Source organism: Furipterus horrens, unplaced genomic scaffold (assembly GCF_987537825.1).
Source record: "Furipterus horrens unplaced genomic scaffold, mFurHor1.1.pri manual_scaffold_3, whole genome shotgun sequence".
NCBI lineage: Eukaryota > Metazoa > Chordata > Mammalia > Chiroptera > Furipteridae > Furipterus > Furipterus horrens.
Genome location: NW_028327173.1, coordinates 185,055,949 through 185,076,065, shown reverse-complemented (window position 1 = coordinate 185,076,065; position 20,117 = coordinate 185,055,949). Strand labels below are relative to the sequence as shown.

The 20,117-nt window shown below is 47.1% G+C and overlaps 1 protein-coding gene across 1 annotated transcript in view; it reads left to right on the top strand.

Annotated features, from left to right (window-relative positions):
• The first annotated feature begins 16,735 nt into the window (after positions 1 to 16,735).
• The window catches only part of TMEM229B (transmembrane protein 229B), a 38,020-nt gene continuing 34,638 nt past the window's right edge, over positions 16,736 to 20,117 (top strand). Inside the window, exon 1 of the transcript XR_016509847.1 lies at positions 16,736 to 16,873. The gene's annotated coding sequence lies outside the window, so the exon portion shown is untranslated. The remainder of the gene's footprint in view (positions 16,874 to 20,117) is intronic.

The following is a 20,117-nucleotide window of genomic DNA, read 5'->3' as shown; positions in this document are numbered from 1 at the left end:
GGTGCTGCAGCGGTGGTTCCCATCCCTCCCGGTGGCTGGTGTGGCTGAGGAAACCTTTTTTAAGTATATTTTCTTGATTATATTGTTACAGTAGTCCCAATTATTTTCCCTTTGCTCCCCTCTGCCCAATACCCCCTTCCCTCCAGCAATCCCAACCCCCTTAGTTCATGTCCATGGGTCGTGCATGTAAGTTCTTTGGCTTCACCCTTTTCTATATTTTTCTTAACATCCCCCTGTCTATTTTGTACCAACCAATTATGCTTCTTAATCCCTGCACCATTTCCCCATTTCTCCCCCTTTCCCCTCCCAGCTGATAACCCTCCAAATGATCCCCATACCTGTGATTCTGTTCTTATTGTGGTTTGCTTAGGTGGATTTCGTTTTTAATTTTAGGTTCAGTTGTTGATAGTTGTTGAGTTTGTTGTCATTTTAATGTTCATAATTTTGATCTTTTTCTTAAGTAAGTCCCTTTGACATTTCATACAATAATAGCCTGGTGATGATGAACTCCTTTAGCTTTACCTTGTCTGGGAAGCACTTTATCTGCCCTTCCATTCTAAATGATAGCTTTTCTGGGTAGAGTAATCTTGATTGTAGGTCCTTGCTTTTCATCACATTGAATACTTCTTGCCAGTCCCTTCTTGCTCACAAAGTTTCTTTTGAGAAATCAGGTGATAGTCTTATAAGCACCCCTTTGTAGGAAACTCTCTGCTTTTCTCTTGCTGCTTTTAAGATTCTCTCTTTATCTTGAACCTTTGGCATTTTAATGATGACATGCCTTGGTGTGGTCCTTTTTGGGTCTAGTTTGTTTGGGGCTCTCTGTGCTTCCTTGACTTGTATGACTATTTCCTTCACCAAATTTGGGAAGCTTTCCTTCATTATTTTTTCATATAAGCTTTTGATTTCTTGCTTTTCTTCTTCTATGATTGATGTTGGCACATTTAAAGTTATCCCAGAGGTTTCTAAGCCTCTACTTATTTTTTTCAATTCTTGTTTCCTCATTCTGTACTGGTTGACTGCTTTTTTTCTTCCTTATGTTCCAAAAAACTGACTTGAACCCCAGTTTTCTTCTCTTCACCATTGGTTTTGTGTGGATTTTCCTTTGTTTCATTTAGCATAGCCTTCACTTCTTCCCTTATATGTTTGCTGTACTTAAGCATATCTGTCAAGCCTGTGAGCATCTTTATCCCCAGTGTTTTGAACTCTGCATTTATTAGACTGGCTATCTCCTCATCTGTTAGGTTGGCTCTCTCCTTGTAGCTTAGTTCTTCCATTGAAACCTTGATCCATTCCCTCTTTCGGGCCACACTTCTCTGTCTCCTCATCTTGACAGGCTCCCTGTGTTTGTTTGCCTCTGTGTCTTAGGTAGAGTTGTCACACCTGTAATGTTGTAAGGGGTGGAGCCTTAGGTATTCATCAGTATGGGCAACCCATTTCACCATGTTGTGGTGCTGTATGTGGGGGGAGGGGTCTGAGAGGGAACAATGCCTCTTGCTCAGCCCTCGCCCCTTTTCCAGGCACTTCTCCCACTTCCATATGGGACTGGCTCCCCTCTAGCTGTTGCCCTGGGTGTCGTTCCCAGAGTGGTTAGGTCTGCGGACCTTGTAGGACTGTGGGGGCCCTTTAAACAAGCGGACTTTACTGAGAAACTGGCAGTTTCTTCCTCCGCCCCAACCCCCACTGGTTTGCACAGTCAGAAGCAATGAGGCTTTATTTTCACCAGACCCTGATCTGTGCGGTCTGATTTGGTGCTGGGAGCGCTCCCCAGGTGTGCCTCCCCACTTTTTAAAATGTGTGACTGCGCTTTCTGCCAGCCTATTGCTGCCGCCACTGCCGTTGCCACTGCCACACTGCTTCCTCTCTGCCCCAGCTCCACCCCTCCTATCTGTCTGGATGAGTATTTCTTATTTATATCTGTTCGTTGGACTTCCTTTCAGCTTGATATTCTGGAACTTCTGGTTGTCTCTAGTTTTGAGGTAGTTTTATTTCTTCTTAGTTGTGGAGGGAGATGCAGCATGTCTGTCTAGGCCTCCATCTTGGCTGGAAGTCTCCTCCCTACTTTTTATTTTGAAAATTTCAAACCTACAGACGTTCAAAAAAAAAAAAATAGTACATTAAATACTCATATACTCTTCACCTAGATCTACCAAGTGTTAACATATTGCCACATTCCGCCCCCCCGCCCCTCTCTCTCATTTGAGAGTTAGTTGTATACAACTTTTTTATCCTTTATTTTACACAAAAGCTTTTTGAGCTTTTGTAAGAAACAAGGACATAGTGACTCCCAAACCAATACAAAATCAGTAATAACAAAGGGCAAATGTAATTAAAGGGTCTAAAGGGCAAATGTAATTAGAAGATCTCTGAGAGGGGAGTTGACAGCATTAGCATATTCACAAATCACAAAAAGGGCATTTAGATAACCGTGTTAGATTTAACTCTGGAGTAACCAGTAATGGAGAAACCCGGAGAAGAAGAGGGGAGGGGAAAGCTAATCACGTTCAGGGCGGGAAGCTAATCAATTTCACTTTAGAGTGGCAATTTCACTTTAGGGTGGGGAAGCTAAGACTATAAAACCAGCCATCTTTGTCTACTTGGCCCGCACATTCTCCTGGCTGAGGGTGCACCCGGCTCTGCAGACTCGTGAATAAACACCTCGCTTTGCTGCTCAAGTCCTGTGTCCCAGTTTTTATTGTGAGCGTTTCTCACACTTTTATTCCTAAATACTTTAGCATGTACTTTCCTAAGAACAAGGATGTTCTCTAAATATCACTTTTAGGAAATTTAACATAGGTACAATACTATCATCTACAATGCAGGGCATATTCTAATTTCCCCAGTTGTCCCAATAATGGCCTTTATATCTGAGTTTTATAGCTCTTTTACCTAGTACTCACAGAGTGAATGGATGATTAGAGGAAAATGGGCTCATCCCCTCCTCCACTCCAGGGAGAGTGGCTCCCATAGCCCTAGACCCTGGCATTCTTTGGGGGCTGCAAGTAATCAATAACTAGGCATGAGGGATGCTCACAGGCAGAGCAGGCTTTCCCATCTAATAGTCCTTTGCTGATGTTGCCTCCCCTGCTTGACCCAGCCAGCCCATGCTCCATCTCCCCACAACTCTGGTGGGGTTCCTGGTGTCCTCTCTACCTCCTCCACGGGTCCCCAGTCAGCAGAAGAATCTGTTCTGGCTCCAGTGAGACCCGGCTTCTATGTTACCCTGAACCACAGCCCCCACCCTTGTGCCACCCTACCTCAGGGGTGAATCCCTATGGACCTCCAGGCTGGCGTACCCCAACTTAATCCTGAGATTAAGGATTGGGGTGACGGAGTCACTGTCTTTTCCCCATGATCTTTCTGTCCTATGGCACTTTCTATGTAGCCCTCCATGGAACTGAGACTGAGAGTCTAACTGTGGTCACTGGCCAAATCCAGACAATGACATCAGCTGATGCAGACATCCCTCTTCCCTTCCTCCCATTCATTCATTCATTCACTCATGGTAGCTGACTTTTAAGTTGTTTCAGATATACCATTAGATGCCCAACTGTAAGCTTGGTGAACCCTCTTTTTGCTTCCTGCTTCAGTTTGTCCTGTTGTCAAGTAGAGAAATTATTTCCTCAGCTCAGCTACCCTTCAGAAGATTTGAAAGTTGGAAGAAAAGGCAGGATTATGAGGGAGTCACCACAGCAGAAGGGGGACTCTGTAGAACTGAGAAAAAAGCCATCTGGGGCACCATCTGTAGCTGGTGCTGTAGTGGGTGGGAGCTGGGGGCCTGGGATGGCTGCTGGAAAGTCTCCGACCCCCAGACTCCTGTAAGCATCCATGGAGAATGGTACCCACCACACGTACAGCTCACTTCTGTTTGACATTAGCTTATTATAAAACTGGACTGAGAGCTGAGAGAAAGGAAGAAAGCCACTATGTGCCCAAGTCTAAGGGTCAATTGGGTCACTGACACTGAGGACCTCCTTTTCTCTTTTGAAAGGAGGATGAGGTCTGGATGGAAACTCGTTGTGAACAGATCTGGACCAAGTTGGCCCGCTGGCAATTTTCACATTCTTATATTTGCAGCCACTGGAAATGAGAGGTGAGTGGAGGGCATCTGTCCCCTCTTCCATAACCTCCTACAGGTAAGGTATTAAAAACGGCCGAGGCCATAGTCTGCCAAATATACAAACATTTATTAGCAAACACGCCCCCAAAGTCCCACAACTTGCTTTAAGGGAGTCAGGCCTGTCTGGTTTTTGCACATCGTTCATGCGAGGGCCCTACTCATCTTTCTGGCTGTCTCCATATTTTGAAAACCACTTATTTCACCAGTGAGAGATTGTTTCTAGCATCCCTCAAGCACATTCGGCTGGCTGGTGTAGATTTGGATGGCGCTTGAAGTGTTTATGTAACCACCTTCTGGAGTGTGGATTCCTGATTAGAGTGCTTCAGATGCTAACTAACCTCTCTAGGGCTGAGAGGGGAGAGTCCAGGAATAGACACACACCACATGGGTTAGACTGAAATAGTTAAAAAATAAATTCCTACAGAGTCAATATAACAGTGTTCTAGTCTGTGCCTGATTCCCTGGGCAGCACGGTGGGTAAGGATAGGGACCTTGAAACTGACAAGACCTCAGTTCAGGTCCCAGCTTTACCATTTATGTGCTGATATAACCTTGGGGCGCTTGCATAAGCTTTCTGAGTTAATTCCTCACTTGTAAAATGGTGATAATAATTCCTGCCTGTTAGAGTTGTTGAAAAGATTCAGTGAGATAGTATGTCTGGCAAAGTAGCAAGTTCTGTATGAAGAGTAGCTTTTGTTATTCACTCTTGGAACAAATATGTCTACCAGGTATCTACTCTACTAGGTCAGAGGTGGTATCTGTCCCAAGGAGTTCTCTTTGCTGTAAGATTGCCATAGATAAGCAAGATGGCTTAAGAGACAAAAATAACTAGGAGAACTGTTGAAATGTTTGACAATTTATCTTCCCCATGTCCCGGGCTTTCTAGAGACCCCACTTCCCAACCCCACTTGTTTTCTCTGAGCAGGGCTCTGGGCTCCAAAGAGACCCCTCCTGCTTCACTGAAACCCTCCCTCCCAAATTCAGCACCCATTCTTCTGTCTTCAGGGCCTGGTTCTATCACTGTTGGAAGGAGAGGAAAGGGAAAGAAGGAGAGGAAAGAGAAGGGGGAGGGGCTTCAGATTCCCAGGAGCCCTGGGCCAGTCCTGGGCCAGTCTTCTGCCTTAGGAGCTAGGGGCAACGCTTGGTAGCTTTTGTGTTACAGGGAAGTCAGGAGGCTAGTTCTACTGCAGTCTCTGGAAGCAGCCAGGGCAACCATGGGCTGGGTCTGAGGGGCTCAGAGTCACCATCCTAGTGGGGCTGGAAGGGCAGGGATCAGGTGTGCAGAGAAGTGTAGGGTGCAGGGTAGGAAGAAAATGAGGTGGTCAGAATTCTGTGCACGTGAGTGTGTGTGTGTGTGTGTGTGAGGGCGAGGAGGTATCCTAACTTTGAGTGTGGATTCTTCTTTCATTTATTCATTCAGTTACTCCTTAAGAAATATTTACCATTTTCCAGACACTGTGTGAAGAAATAGAGTGTGACAAATGTGACCAATAAACTCAGGGCACAGGCTTCAGAACAAGATGTGACAGTGGTTGACTTCAGGCTCTTCAGCAAGGATCACAGGTAAGAACTGATGCAATTACCACATGTGTCTCTCTGCAAATGGTCTGTTCAGTGCAGCTGTGGGCTCTGGAGCCAGAGGGCCAGGCAGATGCTGGCATACTTTAGGCACCTAGTAAGTGTTATTAAACAAAAGTATAAAGGAGAAAAGGGCTAGCAAGATGCCCCAAAACTAGGGGCTTGGAAACTAACAAAAAGGAGTGAGTGGAAGGAGAATCTGGGTGAGAAGGACTCCAAAGAGGAGGCAGGCAGTGATTCCCCATCTGACTTCATGTTGTAAAATCCTGGGGGCACTGATTAAAACATAGATTCAGACGCCGGGCATTGGGATCAGCAGGCCCAGGGGTCTGTATTTTCATGTTCCTGAGGACCAATAGGGAGCCTGGTAGTGACTGGTTTGTCACACATCGTGTTCCAAAACTCCAGTGACCTCAGAGAGCAGCAACAGTGGAGGAACACAGGGCAGAACTGATGTAATTACAACATATATTAGGACAAAGTGATCTGTCCAGTGCAGCTGTGGGCTCCCCAATCAAAAGAGAGCCAAGAGGAGGGGGCCTTGGTGGAATGGAGGCAGAGAGGGGGCAGAGACAATGGCAGGGAGGGCGAAATAGGAGCTAAGTTGGGAGCTAATGGAACTCAGAGAATGAGGACCAGGGAAATCCAGTCTTCTGATTGGGATTCTAGATCATTTTACAAATTGCAGCTGTCCTATACCCATCAGCTTCCATCACACATGGAAACAATGGCTGCTCACATCAGAGCACAGGAGGGGCTGGGCAGGGCCCAGATCCAAGCAGGTGGCTAGTTCCAAAGCAGCCTGGAGAGCCCATGTGGGAAGAGACTCTAGAAGAGCCAAGGAAATTCAGGCCAGTCAGGGAGCTGGTTATGGCACCTCGGCTTCTTCTCTGTGGCACGTGTGTAGTAGCTCCAGATACTTGAGTTCTCAAGGTGACAGTGTATGGCTCCTGGGGTCCTACTTCCAGACTTCAAATCCCAGGTCTGGCACAAGTGCTCCAGGATTCACAGAGAAGGGAAGACGTGAAATATGTGAATAGATTGAGAAGACATAGCCATTGCAGCTCTTCCTCCCTCCTTCCCTCAGTGGCCTGGCATGAAACCAATCTGTCTTATCTCCTTTGATCAATCAGGCCTACATCCTGTGCTTCTGATCGTCATGCTCAGGTTCAGGGTTTTCACTAGAAGTGTCAGGGCTCATATCCTATTGGAAGCTCTCTTTGCCAGTTCCTTTTGGTGAAGGGGGTTTCGTTCTGATGACTTAACCTGTCTTTCCTATCCAAGTCCTGGTCTTGACCATTGACCTGCCAGGAGATCGCAAGCTATCTCTCAGCGCCATCTAGTGGTGAGGGTCGCTTGTTTTCTTTAAAAATTTTTTTAAAATTACAGTTGACATACAATATTATACTAGTTTCAGTTATACAACATAGTGATTAGACATTTATATAACTTAAGTGATCACCCCTATAAGTCTAGAACCCCCTACCTGACAAACAGGATGGCTTGTTTTCTTAAAGGACCCTGAGCCTCAGCATTTCTACTCCTATCCACAGCCAGGGCCAGATCTGTACCCTTCTGATCTGACCACGGTTTGCTTTAGTCACCTCAGAAGGTGGTTAGTGAGGCTTTAAGCTCTGCCTAAGGTGGAGACTTTAAACTCTGCATACTTTGTTTCTGTTCAATTTTGCATAGTTTCAGGGAAGGAGATCAAAAACCTTAGTGGTATGAAAAGACTAGGGTGAAGTGGGGAAAGACAGAAAGAACAATCTCCCCCTTCCCAGCTTGGGTTGCCTGGCTCCAACACTGCTCAGACCATCAGCTGGGCACTTGTTCCCTGTCACTCAATCATGCCATGAGAGCAGGGGACAAAGTCCACGGTGTGAGCTAAGGATGATCTTTGCTCTGCTGCATATTAAGTGATAGGACATGGGGCTGGAACCAAACTGCTCAACTTAGAATACTGTGGGAATCCATACATCGGGAGCTTTGTTTATGCAGAAGTGAGCTTTGGGGTTTACAGAAACGTGAAATGCACAACGCACCTTTCCAAACAGGAATTTCCCAGTTCTGAATTTTGTCCTCCAGGTCCAGAAGAGGGAATACTGGTCCTTTTCCCTTTACAGAGTGGCACTCACCCAAAGGAGTCAGGTAGAACTGAACAGGTCTCCTACGTAAGAAGGGAGGTTGGGGATGGAGCAGAATGCATAGATTCCTAGGATAGGAACTAGGAAACTGACAGGCGTTCCTCTGTGGGGGACACATGGCTGCTGCTCCTTCCAAACACCACACAGTGCCCCACTGGCCACTGGGGGAACTCTCAGATGGCCTCTGGAAGGGTCTGATCCCTAAAGAAGTCATTTGCTTGTAGGGCATGGGGATGGTCTGGTCACATGTAGACCCTCTCTGGAACAAAAAATACTCCTGGGAAGAGCATTTTTTTGGAAGCAGAATTAGTGTTGGAATAAATCCACTGGCATATTCAGGGTAAGAAATTTCCCTAAATACACTTGGCACTCAAAGCCAGTGGGATAGTAATGTACATATGTAGTAGTGGTCATGAGAACGGAAGTCATTTATACAGGTCAGGATCACAAACACTTTTCTAGGACCTTTTCCTCCACCCTAAATTACTGCTTTCGCTGACAAGGTTTTATGATTCTTATGTTCTTTCTTGAGCTATGTTATTCAATATTTCTCACAATTTGAAAAGAATGGTTGAAAGGACTATATTGTCCCCAATATTTATTAGCAGCAATAATAACAAAATAGAGAAAAAGACACAACCTAAATATCCATCATTTGTGACCAAGTAAATTAGTATGATTCATCTAGAAAATAAAATACTATGCAGCTGCTAAAATTTCTGTTGAAGAATTATATTTAGTGACATGGAAAGATATTCATTACTTAATTTCAAGTGAAACAATTTCTAGAAAAGTATGTATAACATGACTTATTTTATGTAAAATTTTATATGTGTAAATACATAACTATATATCTGTATATAAATATAGGCAGAAAAAACATTTTTTAAACATTAACAGTGATTATTTTTGGGTTTAGAAATTTGGTGTAATGTTTTTAGTTTCTGTTCTTTTTCTATATTATATAAATGTTTTATAAGGAGTATGAATCATTTTTCTAATAAAGCTATTAAAATGTTTTAAAAGTATTGATCTCATCGGTAAAGTAGAAAGCTGAGATTCAGGGAAGTTGAGAAACAACTCAATAAAGCCACAATCTGCCAGTCAAAGAGTCAGAATTTGCCCTTATAACTTTCCATCCCTCAAATTTAATGCTAATCCTTCTGAGTAACCACCTTTAACTGGTTGAAATCTTGGGGAGGTATATGGCCAGTGGAGACCTGAGGGAGTGGGGGGGTCAAAGCTCAGATCAGAGGGGACTCACACGATTTTGATATTGCTGCCTCTCTGTTACCTCTTCAGAGCAATTAAGCTATGACCACAACAGTGTTACTGGATTTCTATTATACACTCTGTTCTTGTGGTCTGGCAGTTGTCCAGGTCTTGAAGGAGCAGACACAAGCTTGGGAACAGAGTTAAGTTGGGCCTAGGTCTAATCCAAACCCATTTTCCATCCTGCAAGGGAAATGCCATGTTCAGCCATGTTCTTTTAAGGAAAAAAGGACCGTGAAGCTAGTTGGGTGTATAGTCCAGAGGCTCGACTTTGTGAGGTTCTGGGTGGCAGCAGCTCAGTAAATGAGTTCAGGGAGGAAGTCTGGAGCCCGTTTTCCTTCTCTCTACCCCTTTCCATTCTTCCACAGCCACCCGTGCTCCTCCACACTCCTTTTCTGAGGCACCAGAGATGCTCATGACCCTCCCTTTGACATTCTTAGAATTTTGGAACATCATCCAGCTCTATGCAGCCTGGTTGGCAAGTAGCAGTTAGGGCAGGGAGTGGGACCCACTGGGCCCAGTGTCTTCCTAGAACATGAAATTAGAATAAGGGAGTTAAACAGAAGAAGCTCAAGGATATGCTATAGTATTTGTCACCATCATACAAATGTCCGTAAGGACACCTACTGGATCGAGTTGCCAGTAAGTTTCCACCAGTTTCCTTCTTAGGCTATGCCCTCTGAACACAGGCACGCAGCTCCAGAGCAGAGCTCTCAGCACTTCTGGTCCTCCCTTAGTGTTATTAGAAATTGACTATCCTTCCCTTCCTGCTCCTAGACCCTTCTGTATTCCCTGGGAGGTTACAGTCCTATATACCTGACATTACTGCCCACAGATATGGAAAAATCCACCGAAGATGGCATTGTCCTCTTCCTAGGTCTGTGTCTTGCTGAAGGACAGAAGAGAAAGCAAACCTTGGCCTCAGTTGTGGACAAGAAAGAGGGGCAAAGGTTTTTTTGACAGAAAAAAAAGTGTGTAAATTTGCAAATACTGACCAACTTTGAGCCAAAGCCTGAGAGTTTAGCCTACAAATAGAATGTGGTAGTCCTGAATGTGGCTCAGTTGGTTGGGTGTCATCCGGCAAACTGAAAGGACACTGGTCCAATGCCCGGTCAGGGCACAGGCCTGGGTTGCAGGTTTGGTCCCCGGTCGGGTGCATACAAGAGGCAACCAATCAATGCTTCTCTCACACATCAATGTTTCTCTCTCTCTCTTTCTCCTTCCCTTCCCCTCTCTCTAAAAATAAATAAATAAAATCTTTAAAAACAAACAAATAGAGTGTGGTAGATATAAAGCCAGGCATGGAAAAAGTCCCATCACAGAACACAAATAATCACACACACAACTCCCATGGCATGGGAGGTGCAGAATTTAAAGCAGTCACTACTAGGAGCGCATGGTAATGTTTTGTGATAGACCATTGTACACTGTCCTCATATCCACATGGCAGGTCTTAATCTTTTTACCTGTCCGGCCCTAATCCTTAGCGCAACAACAGGTTCTTTGCAGTCAGGAGTCCAGTCCCCACAAGGGAACAGTGCTAGGGAAGAGAAGACACTAAGTACATACTTATTAATTAATTAGCATTTGAGACTAATAGGATACCTCAAGTGAACTAATTCCCCAGACAAGATAGAATCCCTGGGATCATCAATTTGTCAGGCTTCCTCAGCCTTTCCTGAAGGTGGCAGAATTCTCCTAGAAGGGCCAAGACGAAGAGGCTAAAAAGAATTGAAACAGGTTTTGTCCTACCCTTGATGATGCAGTCTGCCCCCCCATCCCCACCCCCACCCCAACCCTGGGCCGCCTCTCAGCCAGCTCCTGTGGGAGAAATGTTTTGACTCTGATCTACAAAAAGAAAGATTTTCCCACTCTAAGCCATCCCGGGACCTAGCGCGGCCAGGAATTGGGACTTTGATAAGCTGTTGTGATAGAAATTCTTAACCTATTAATGCTGCCAAGTCCCCAGATAGCCTTCTGCAATCAGTGCATCTGGCTGAAATTTCTCTTTGAACTGATATGGTGGAGTTGGGACAGGCACACAGTGTCCCCCCTGGGCAGAATGGCTTAGATAGCAGCATAAAAGCTTTTAGTTGCAAAGCCTTCTCATAACCAGGCTCCCCTTAACAATACTCCTTTGTCCCTCCTCAGACGACTAAGCTCCTTGTATCCTGGCAAAGGGAGGCACGGAGGGGAGGTGACCAGCCTGGAGTTTGGTTTCTAATCTCTAGGGCAGAAATTCTTTCAAATTTACCCAGCACCTGGGCTGACTGCTGAGTTAGAAATGAGAGCAGCGGGGGAGTGGGGGTAGCACTCCCCATGATAACCAAATTTACAACCTTCACAGTTAAACCCACACTTAGAAGTAAGAAGTAGCGTAGTTTCAATGTATATTCATATTTTCACTTTAATTTCTTCTAGCATTGGCCTTCCCCTCCTTAATTTCCTGCTAGTCCCATGAAACTACACGAATTTTCAGGGTTGTCATAGTGCACACACATTAATGTCTTAATGCTTTATGGATGCATTCATTTTTCCCCCTCAACACCCCAAGAGTACTTTCAGACCAGAAGAGAGTGAACAACGAAGAAAGGGGCCAGGGTGAGCCATGCAATCATCAAACCTGAGCCTGGATTTATCACTAGGTGATGGGTCTGAACCCTGGGGGCAGCCCAGGGCTGGAGCTCATCCTGACGACAAAGAGCCTTTTCCCCAGAGGAGCCGAGTGTCCAAGGCTCAAGGCTGTTGTCATCAGAGGACCGCCAGAGGACCCCCAGAGGACCGCTGTGGGAACATCCTTTTGCCACTGGGGAGACTGGCCGGCCTGGGCTGCCACTGGGGGGAAGCGCTGGCTCTCAGCAATTGAACCTATCTTTTTATTAAACTTTATTCCATTTTGCAGGAGCGTCCTCTACCTCATTCAGACTCTTGCGTATCAGGAAAGCTCTCCCCATAGTTACAACCTGGATGAATTCACATTATCACAGAATGGTGAGTTCTTCATTTTTAGGTTCAAGATGTTCACAGATACTGTATAGTCCTTATCCACTGCATGTTCTTTTTGATGACTAAAAAAAAGAGAGGGGACATGACTTTTAAATATCTCCAAAGCACACATTCTTTTGAGAGCTCTGTGAAAGTACATACCCCTTCCGCTCATGGAGAGAAGGACAGCAAACCTGGTAAAGCTGCAGTCAACGTGACCATTTCTCCGGGGCTCTGATTCCTCTTTCCGCCTCTGCTGGCACCCCTTTCCAACCCTCTGAGGCAACTTGTGAACATTCAAGCTCATCCCTAAGAACCTTTTGCAGCTTTCCTTATCACAGTTCACCTGTTCCTGGGCGCAGCTCAGACTGTGCAAAGTCCACTGAAAACGCCTGTCTGTCTCCAGCTCTATCCCGGCCTCAGCACAGGCAGTGACATTGTTCAGCCATCTGTGCTTTCTCTCCTGGTGCTTTTCACAGCTTCCTGCTACTTTCTTGAGGCTTATTATGTGTTTCTCCCTTCACCTTTGCTCACAGCAGGAACCTTTCAGGGACACTTCCTGAAAGGGTACATTTCCTGTGCTGCCTGCTCCCCTCACGCATCACGGACATTCACTTTTGGGGGGCTGCAAAGCAGCCCTTCTCTTCCTTTGTGAAACAACACTTTAATTTCTCTTTCACTACTTACCTCCTAATCATAAGGGCTGGGGGAGGTGCTGGTAGAGCTTACGTCAGAGTCTTCTGCTTGCCCTTCCCTGGCTGAGAGGTGGATGCATGACTCAATTTAGGCAAATTTGACTTTTACACTTGAGCAGAAATGATAAAAGGATTGAAGTTGTTCTGGCAGAAGAGCCCTCTGGAGACTTTCAGATACTTCCCGTTGTCTGGGCTCCCAAAGCTGCCCTGGTCCTAACCTTTTCAAGTCCACTTTGCCAGCATTCCTTTGAGATCCATAAGCCACCTGATCATATCCTCCCAATGAATTCCTTTTAGATTCAAAACAGCTAGAGCTGGCTTCGGTTGCTTGCAACCAAAGAATTCCAGATGATACTAGTTCACACTCCTTTGCCTCTTTTCTTCCTGTTTCAAGAAGGGGCTGTTACAAAGATACTCCCTCATTTTCAAGCTCCAGCAAATTACCTTGATTCCCTCTTACCGCCAAGACCATGTATATGTATATATATAATTGTTGACACTATTACAGTTGTCCCTCATTTTCTCCCCCTTTGCCCCATGCCCATATTTTTTGAAAGACAGGAACTTTCCTGCCGTTCCAAAAAGCAAATTATCCATAAAGGAGTTGCTCTTGTCCACAATAAGTAAGTTTCTTGATGGCTTTCAGGGGAAACAAAGATTTGTGCATGCTCGTTAGAGAGCATTGGTTCCCTGGGGCTCCCCCTGTTCTCTCCCACCCAGATTGTGTTCCTGCAAAGCTGGCTCAGATGATTCCAAATTTAAGACTGACTGTAACTCTAGCACTTCCTCTGCTCCTACCTCACTTCCCTCTTTTCTTTTCTAACATCTGGGACAGACTATACACAGTTTTCTCTTGGCCTCCAATTTCCATGCTCTGGCTCCCCACCAGGTTCTTCCCAAGATTGGGCTGCAGACCCCGTCCCTCCACTGAAATCACCCTCATGAGCCACATCTCTCCTGACTTAAGGTCAGAGGGCAATCCCCAGGGAACCAATCCTCGATGACAAGTATACAGAAAGTCATCAAGAAAATTACCTGTAGTGGGCAAGAGCAATCCCTCATGGATGGTTTGCTTTGTAGAAGGGCAGGAAAGTTCTTGTCTTTCAGAAAACATAGCTGAGAATCTAACATGTTCAACGCACTTTGGAGACAAAAAGACATTAGACTTTTTTCCTGCTTGGTGGTAGGAGAGAGATGTGAGGAGAACTACCATCAGCTGCCTACTGTGGCAGGGACAGACTTTTAACTGTGTCTATGTGCCTGGCACTATGCTAAATACCTAATATGAACCATCTTATTTATGCTTACAACAGCCATGAGCCTGGGTATTATTGCCATTTCCATTTTTCAGATGAGAGTATAGGCTCAGGAAGGTTAAATAGACTGTCTTAAGCCACCTGGCCAGGATGCGGAGTCTGAATCAAATCCAGGTTGCTTTAATAAGACAAAGGAGGGGCTGACATCCTTTGGAGCTTTGCTTGTCCCATGGCCCTCCAACCTGACCCTGTATTTGAATCATTGAACCACTATTACCGCGCCTACATGCACCCAGAGTCCCCCTCCTCACTCATTCACACAACACGGTATGCACGTCTCAGCTTTCTTTGGCTGAAAAGCCAGGGAACTACTCAGTGCACTTTTAGCTCTGCTTCTGCAGCAGACTGCTCTGCCCTGTACACACCTGGTCTTGTTTGAAATCTTTAGGTGCAGTTCGAAAGAACCTTGGATGGGGTACCAGAAGACCAGAGTTTGAACTGCATTTTGCCTTTATTAGTAATATAAGCTTGACCAAAACATATAATCTCTCTGAGTCTTGATTTCCTCTTTTATAAAATGGGGATAAAAATAGCTACCTTCCCCAAAGAGAGAAGATATGTCAATTGTAAGGCATTATATAAATTTTTGTTAGGAAGAAATGATTCCTAACTTAGGGATGAGGAAAACCCAGATCATGGAGTTAAGTCCATGGGAGAGCTGGATAAAGTAGAGACTCACTGATGCCAAGTCTTGTGCCTTGATTCCTAGCTTCCTTCTTTCCGATTCTGTGACTGGCACCTTGGCTTATGGTTGCTATGGCTTCTATACTCAGGATGAAAATACTCATTATATATGAAATACATATTATATATGAAAATATTTTCCTAGATCTCAACATTTATTTTTTGGTCTCTGATTTTAAAAGAAATTCAAACATTTTTGTGGGCCCTAAAATATTGTAGGTGCTAGGCACTGCCCCTCCCTGTGCCTAATGAACAAGTCACCCTGTATTCAGATCTTCTGTTTTTCCAGCCCATTATGCTTTCCTCTATACAACGCTGCCTCCCAGAGTCCAGGAGGAAGCCAAGTCAGTGAGGAAGCCAAGTCAGCTGCCAGTCACAGACTGAGAACAAGAGCAGGAGAACTGGGCCTCCAAGGCAGGGGAGCACAGGGGAGGTTCCCCCTCAGCAGGTGGGCTTTGCTGCCAGATTAACTAAAGCTACTTCTTGCCAGAGTGTTCCCGAGAGGGGCTGTCCCCTGCCTCTTTGACAGCCCTTCTGCCACAATGCAGCCTTGACCCTTTCTCTTCACTCCCTGAAGAGTAATCCCAGCAGAAAACACTGATCTCTTATAGAAAGCCTGCTGTGTATTGAGAACTTTATATGCATCATCAACATATACTTATGAAATAGGCCATATTATCTTCATTTTACAGGCAGGAACTAACTCAGGGAAGCCAAGAGCTCCTGACATTGGCACCACATGGCTGTGTATTTCCTATACTGGCTTGGGAAATCCCACATAACTCTTTCTGCCCCCTTTGAACCCAGTGCTTTCCTTGTGGAAAGGGACTCAGCCAGCCCAAAAACAGGGTGTGGGGGGCATGGGCTTAGAACTTCTTGTCCACATTGCTCAAGTTGGGGATGCAACTTTGAATATCCCGTCCAGGGGCAGGAGGTTGATGGAAGACCCATGGCCCCATCTTGCAATTGGGGGAAGCCATAGGATGGGTTCGGTTCAGACAGTGGGAAAAGCAGACCAGCTTCTCACCCAGAGTGGGGCAAAACCAGCTGGATGAACCTCAGCTTCCTCTTCTTAGAAGACTCCATGCTGCCTCAGACGCCTGAGAACTCTGTCACAGTGGCACGTGATAAAAACGGGCAGAGAGCTAGGCAAGAAGCAGTCATCCGCCCTCTCAGTTCAGGCCTCTAAACACATAGGGGTTGCATGAGAATTAGAGAAGGGCACCTCCTCTGGACAGATTACTTACGAAAGGACACTTCAGGAGGCATTATAAAAATTTTAAATGTCCCTTTCTCCTGGCTGTGGCACCCAGTGCAAGGACCCAGGGGTGGTGTGGGGATGTGGGTTAAATTGCGTTCCCACTCCCTGCTCCGCCCTTCTGCAGGACCTAGGCCCCTTGTGAGCAGACTGTCTGGGAGTCAGGGCCCTCAGTCAGGATTCCCCACCATCCACATTCCAGAATATCCAGGCTTTCCAGATGACATCCAGTATTTTCCACTTTCCAACAGAAGAATCTAGATGGACCTCGGAAAGAATATCTTCTGTTTAATTTTTGCTGCATAAACCAAATCGTGGGCATTTGAGATTCAGGCCTTGCCCTAGGCAAAAGCCTCAACTTCCAAAGGCCTTAGTTTCTCCATCTTGAAAATGGGGCTAATACAAGAACCTGGCAGGGCTGTTTCAATGGATGGACTGCACACAACACAATGGGCCTGTAACTCCATGTGGCCCATGCCCTGCCACGGAGACCCACAGTGGATTTTGGATACGCAGTCCCCACAACTCCTACAAGCCGGGCCAGTCCTCTCCTCCCAGCCCCTGCAGACATCTCAAATGCAGGCTTAATGGCAGGGGCCGAGAGGGCCAAGGAGCTTTGCACTGCAGCCACCTGCGCTGCTGCCCGTCTGTGGGCGCACTTCCTGGCGCCCGGGGCGCGGCAGACTCCCGGCTGCGAGAGGAGGCAGGGTCAGCGGGTTAGTGCACCCCGCGGACCACTAGGCGAGCAAGGAGTTAAGCCGCGCTGGAGGCAGGGCGCCTGTCAGACGCGAGCATGTGCAGTTTGCATCGCATCCGTACTATGGGTGAGTGCCGCCGCTGCTGCCGCCGGGGGCTCCGTTCAGCCGGGCAGCGGCGGCCGCAGCCCCCCGGCCCCCCGGGCCGCCGCAGCGGGCGCCGATACACAATGCGGGACTAGGCGCGGCGCGGGAGGCCGGGCAGTGTGGGGGAGGCACTGCCGGCAACTCTGCGCGGGGGGAGCCCGAACGCAGGGCGTGGGGGCGGGGAGCAGGCGGCGCAGGAGAGAGCCCAGAGTCCCGGCGCGGGAGGAGGAGCGGGAGCGAGCCAGCGAAACGGCACTCCTGGCCGCACCTGCGCCCGGCAGGGGGCCGGTCCAGCCCTGTCCCTGCTCTTGCCCCTGTCTGCGGCCCCAGCCCGGCACTGGTAGGTGTCCCCGATGCCTGCAGAGGCCTTTCCACCGCCCAGAGGGGTGGCCGCACAGGGCGGCCAGCGCCGGTGCGGGGGGTGCGGGCGATGGTAAGGTGATGGGGAAGACCGCGAGACCGGGCTGGGGGCACTGCCCCATCCTGCTTCTCTTTGCTTTCGGTTTCGACGCCGCTGCCCCAGCTAAAAAGCGAGCCGCAGATTAGAGGGTGCGTCCGGGCTTGGGTTCCCTGAGGGGGATGGGCGCACAGGGGGGCGTGTTGGCAACTTTCCCCGCCTGAAAACAAAGGGCATCGGGGAGATGCTAGGGGAAGGGGTCAGCCGGGGACCTCGGGCAGTGGAAGGTTGACACCCTCCTTCCAACAGGCGGAGAGCACCACCCTCCACCCCCAGGCCGCTTCAGGAGAGGGAAGGGGGGCGCCAGTCTGGGTGGAAGCTAGGGAGCCAGGGCTTGGGAATGGAAACCACAGACCCTCCTGAGTTTGAGGCTGAGGACTTTCCAGAAGGGGAGGGAACTATCGTGCCAGGATGACCCTGCTGCCTTCTCTCGGGGGTGCACGGAAAAACTAGGTGATGCTGAACTGCACACCCTGGGACCCAGCCCAGCCCCCTGGCCGCCAGCTCTCCCTCTGCCCTCTCTTATCTCCAGCCCTCGGTGGGAGATGCAGGGCTGAGATGAGGACCATTTCATCCCTGTACCCCGCAAGGGCAGAGAGATGTTGGCCTCTTTCCCAGGTGTCTTTCTTTCCCTCTTTCTGTGTATGCCCAGTCAGAAACTGACCCCTTCCTTCTCACGACTAGGTCTCCCTCTTTTTCCACTTTCCTTGGGGGAATGTTTAGTTGCCCCAGGTACAGAGAGCCTAGGGTGGCAGGTTGTTCAGATGCTGCTACATGCCCTCCTGGGAGGAAAAGAACAGGACCCTGGGGGAGCTGGGCCAGTGTAACCTTGGGGGTTTGCTCATCAATTCTGGTGTGTATGCAGCACTTAATAACAAATTAGTCGTTACTTTGGCCTTAAGACTTGGGTCATCAGGAGGCTGGGTTCTGTCTTTGCTATAACCAGGAAGAGGGATCAAGGGGGAGGGCTGAATGGCCTGCCCTGGAGGTGGGTAGTACAAAGTATTCCTCTCTAGAAAACAAATGGGCCAGGCTCCAGGTCCCAGATCTTGACCTTGTGTCTTCAGGAATGAGGTAATTCCAGCTCTGAGCCGCTTGCATTGTGACCACCAGCTTCCATCCTGTGGCAGGATTGCCCATTGCCTTTCTTTCTCTCAAAAAGGACAGCCCTTTGAGAGTTATTTTTTTCTCCTGTTTGCAAGGCTGAGCTACATCTGCTTGCCTGCCCATGGAGCCAGAAGGTACTGGGGCGGGGTGGGGGGCTGGGAAGGGTAGCTGGTTTGTTGGGTGACTCTCCTGCCTGCTCCTGTGAATGAGCTAATGATACAAGTGATTGGACCAGGGGTGGGCCTGTGGGACATCGTGGTCTACCAAGGCATGGACGGGTGGGCTCAGAAGAGACTTGGCCCTCCTCTGCAAGGCTTTGTATTTGGGGACAGAGATGGGTAACTGGGGTGGTGATGGTGAGGGTGGCTGGGCTAATTTATTGGGTTGGCCAAAAACTGTTTAGTTTTTTTCTGTAAAACGAAAGACACGTTTTTGCTTTTCACTAATAACTATTGATTTGGATATTCTGAGTATGTCGGCTATCTCGCAATACTGGCTTCTAGTGGGTAGAGACCCGGGGTGCTGCTAAACATCTTTCAATGCATAAGATATCCCCACAGCAAATAATTATTTGGCCAAAATGTCAGTAGTACAGTAGTACCAAGAAGCTTCACAAACCACTTTTGACGTGTTCAATCAGTCACGTCACCTTTGCCATACACTGTACAATTTTTTTTTGCATTTCAGTGGCGTTTTTACCTTTCTTGAAATAATAAAGCATAATATGCCAAAAATATTGTGTATCTTCTTCCATCTTCATATTAAAATGGCTGCACAAAAAATTCACCAATCTTGATGCTTTTTTTAAATGCAATTGATATGACCGCTGTCACAACACAATCTAACAAAATTGTTTCGAATGAAGTTAAAGACAACTAAGCACTACTAGAGCCATCTTACGGAAAGACTAAATGAACTTTTTGGTCAACCCAATATTTATCTGGTTCTTGTAGTGAAACAACAAGCTGATTTAGCTTTGACTTTGGTCACTTAAAGGTACAGGAGTGAGGGATGTTTCAGGACCACTAAGAGGCAGCAGGAGAAATAGAAGTCACCAGAGCTATCGATCTGTGGTTCTAGAACTTGTGGCTAGAGTCAGATGTAGGTTCTAGACCAAAGAGCACCACTAGTCCCATTTCTAGGGCCCTTTCCCCTCTAAATGGCAGGGTTGATATTGCTCAGCCCCTGTTGGGTTTATCCCAAGATGTTTATTCAGAGCTGAGGATAATGATACAGATTTCTGACCTCTCCACCCACAATGATAGAAGGGGATTTTTCAGGGGTTCCTCAGATGCACCGATTGTAACATGGGAAAATGATACTCCCTCTGATTCCCTCTTTTAAAGTGATGAAACATGACTTTTTACATTTATAAAGTGATTTAAGAGCCTCAAGGGCTGGAATGAAAGATGTTAAACGAGTTAGAGAGCCTTGTACTGTGTTTGTTTTACTTGTAGCTGATTTACTTATTGTTTCTAAAGGGAAAGGTGTCATTTTTGCAGGAAGGGGCTAAATTACAGCTTTTGTGATAGGGAAAGTTCAGTGTCGGTTTTAACAGTATAGTTTTTAATCAGAAAGGCACTTTCTATAGCTCATGGGTGGCAAGTGTGTTTCTTCTGTCTGCCTCTGCTCTCCAGATGTCTCCGAGCTCCTTCCTAGCAG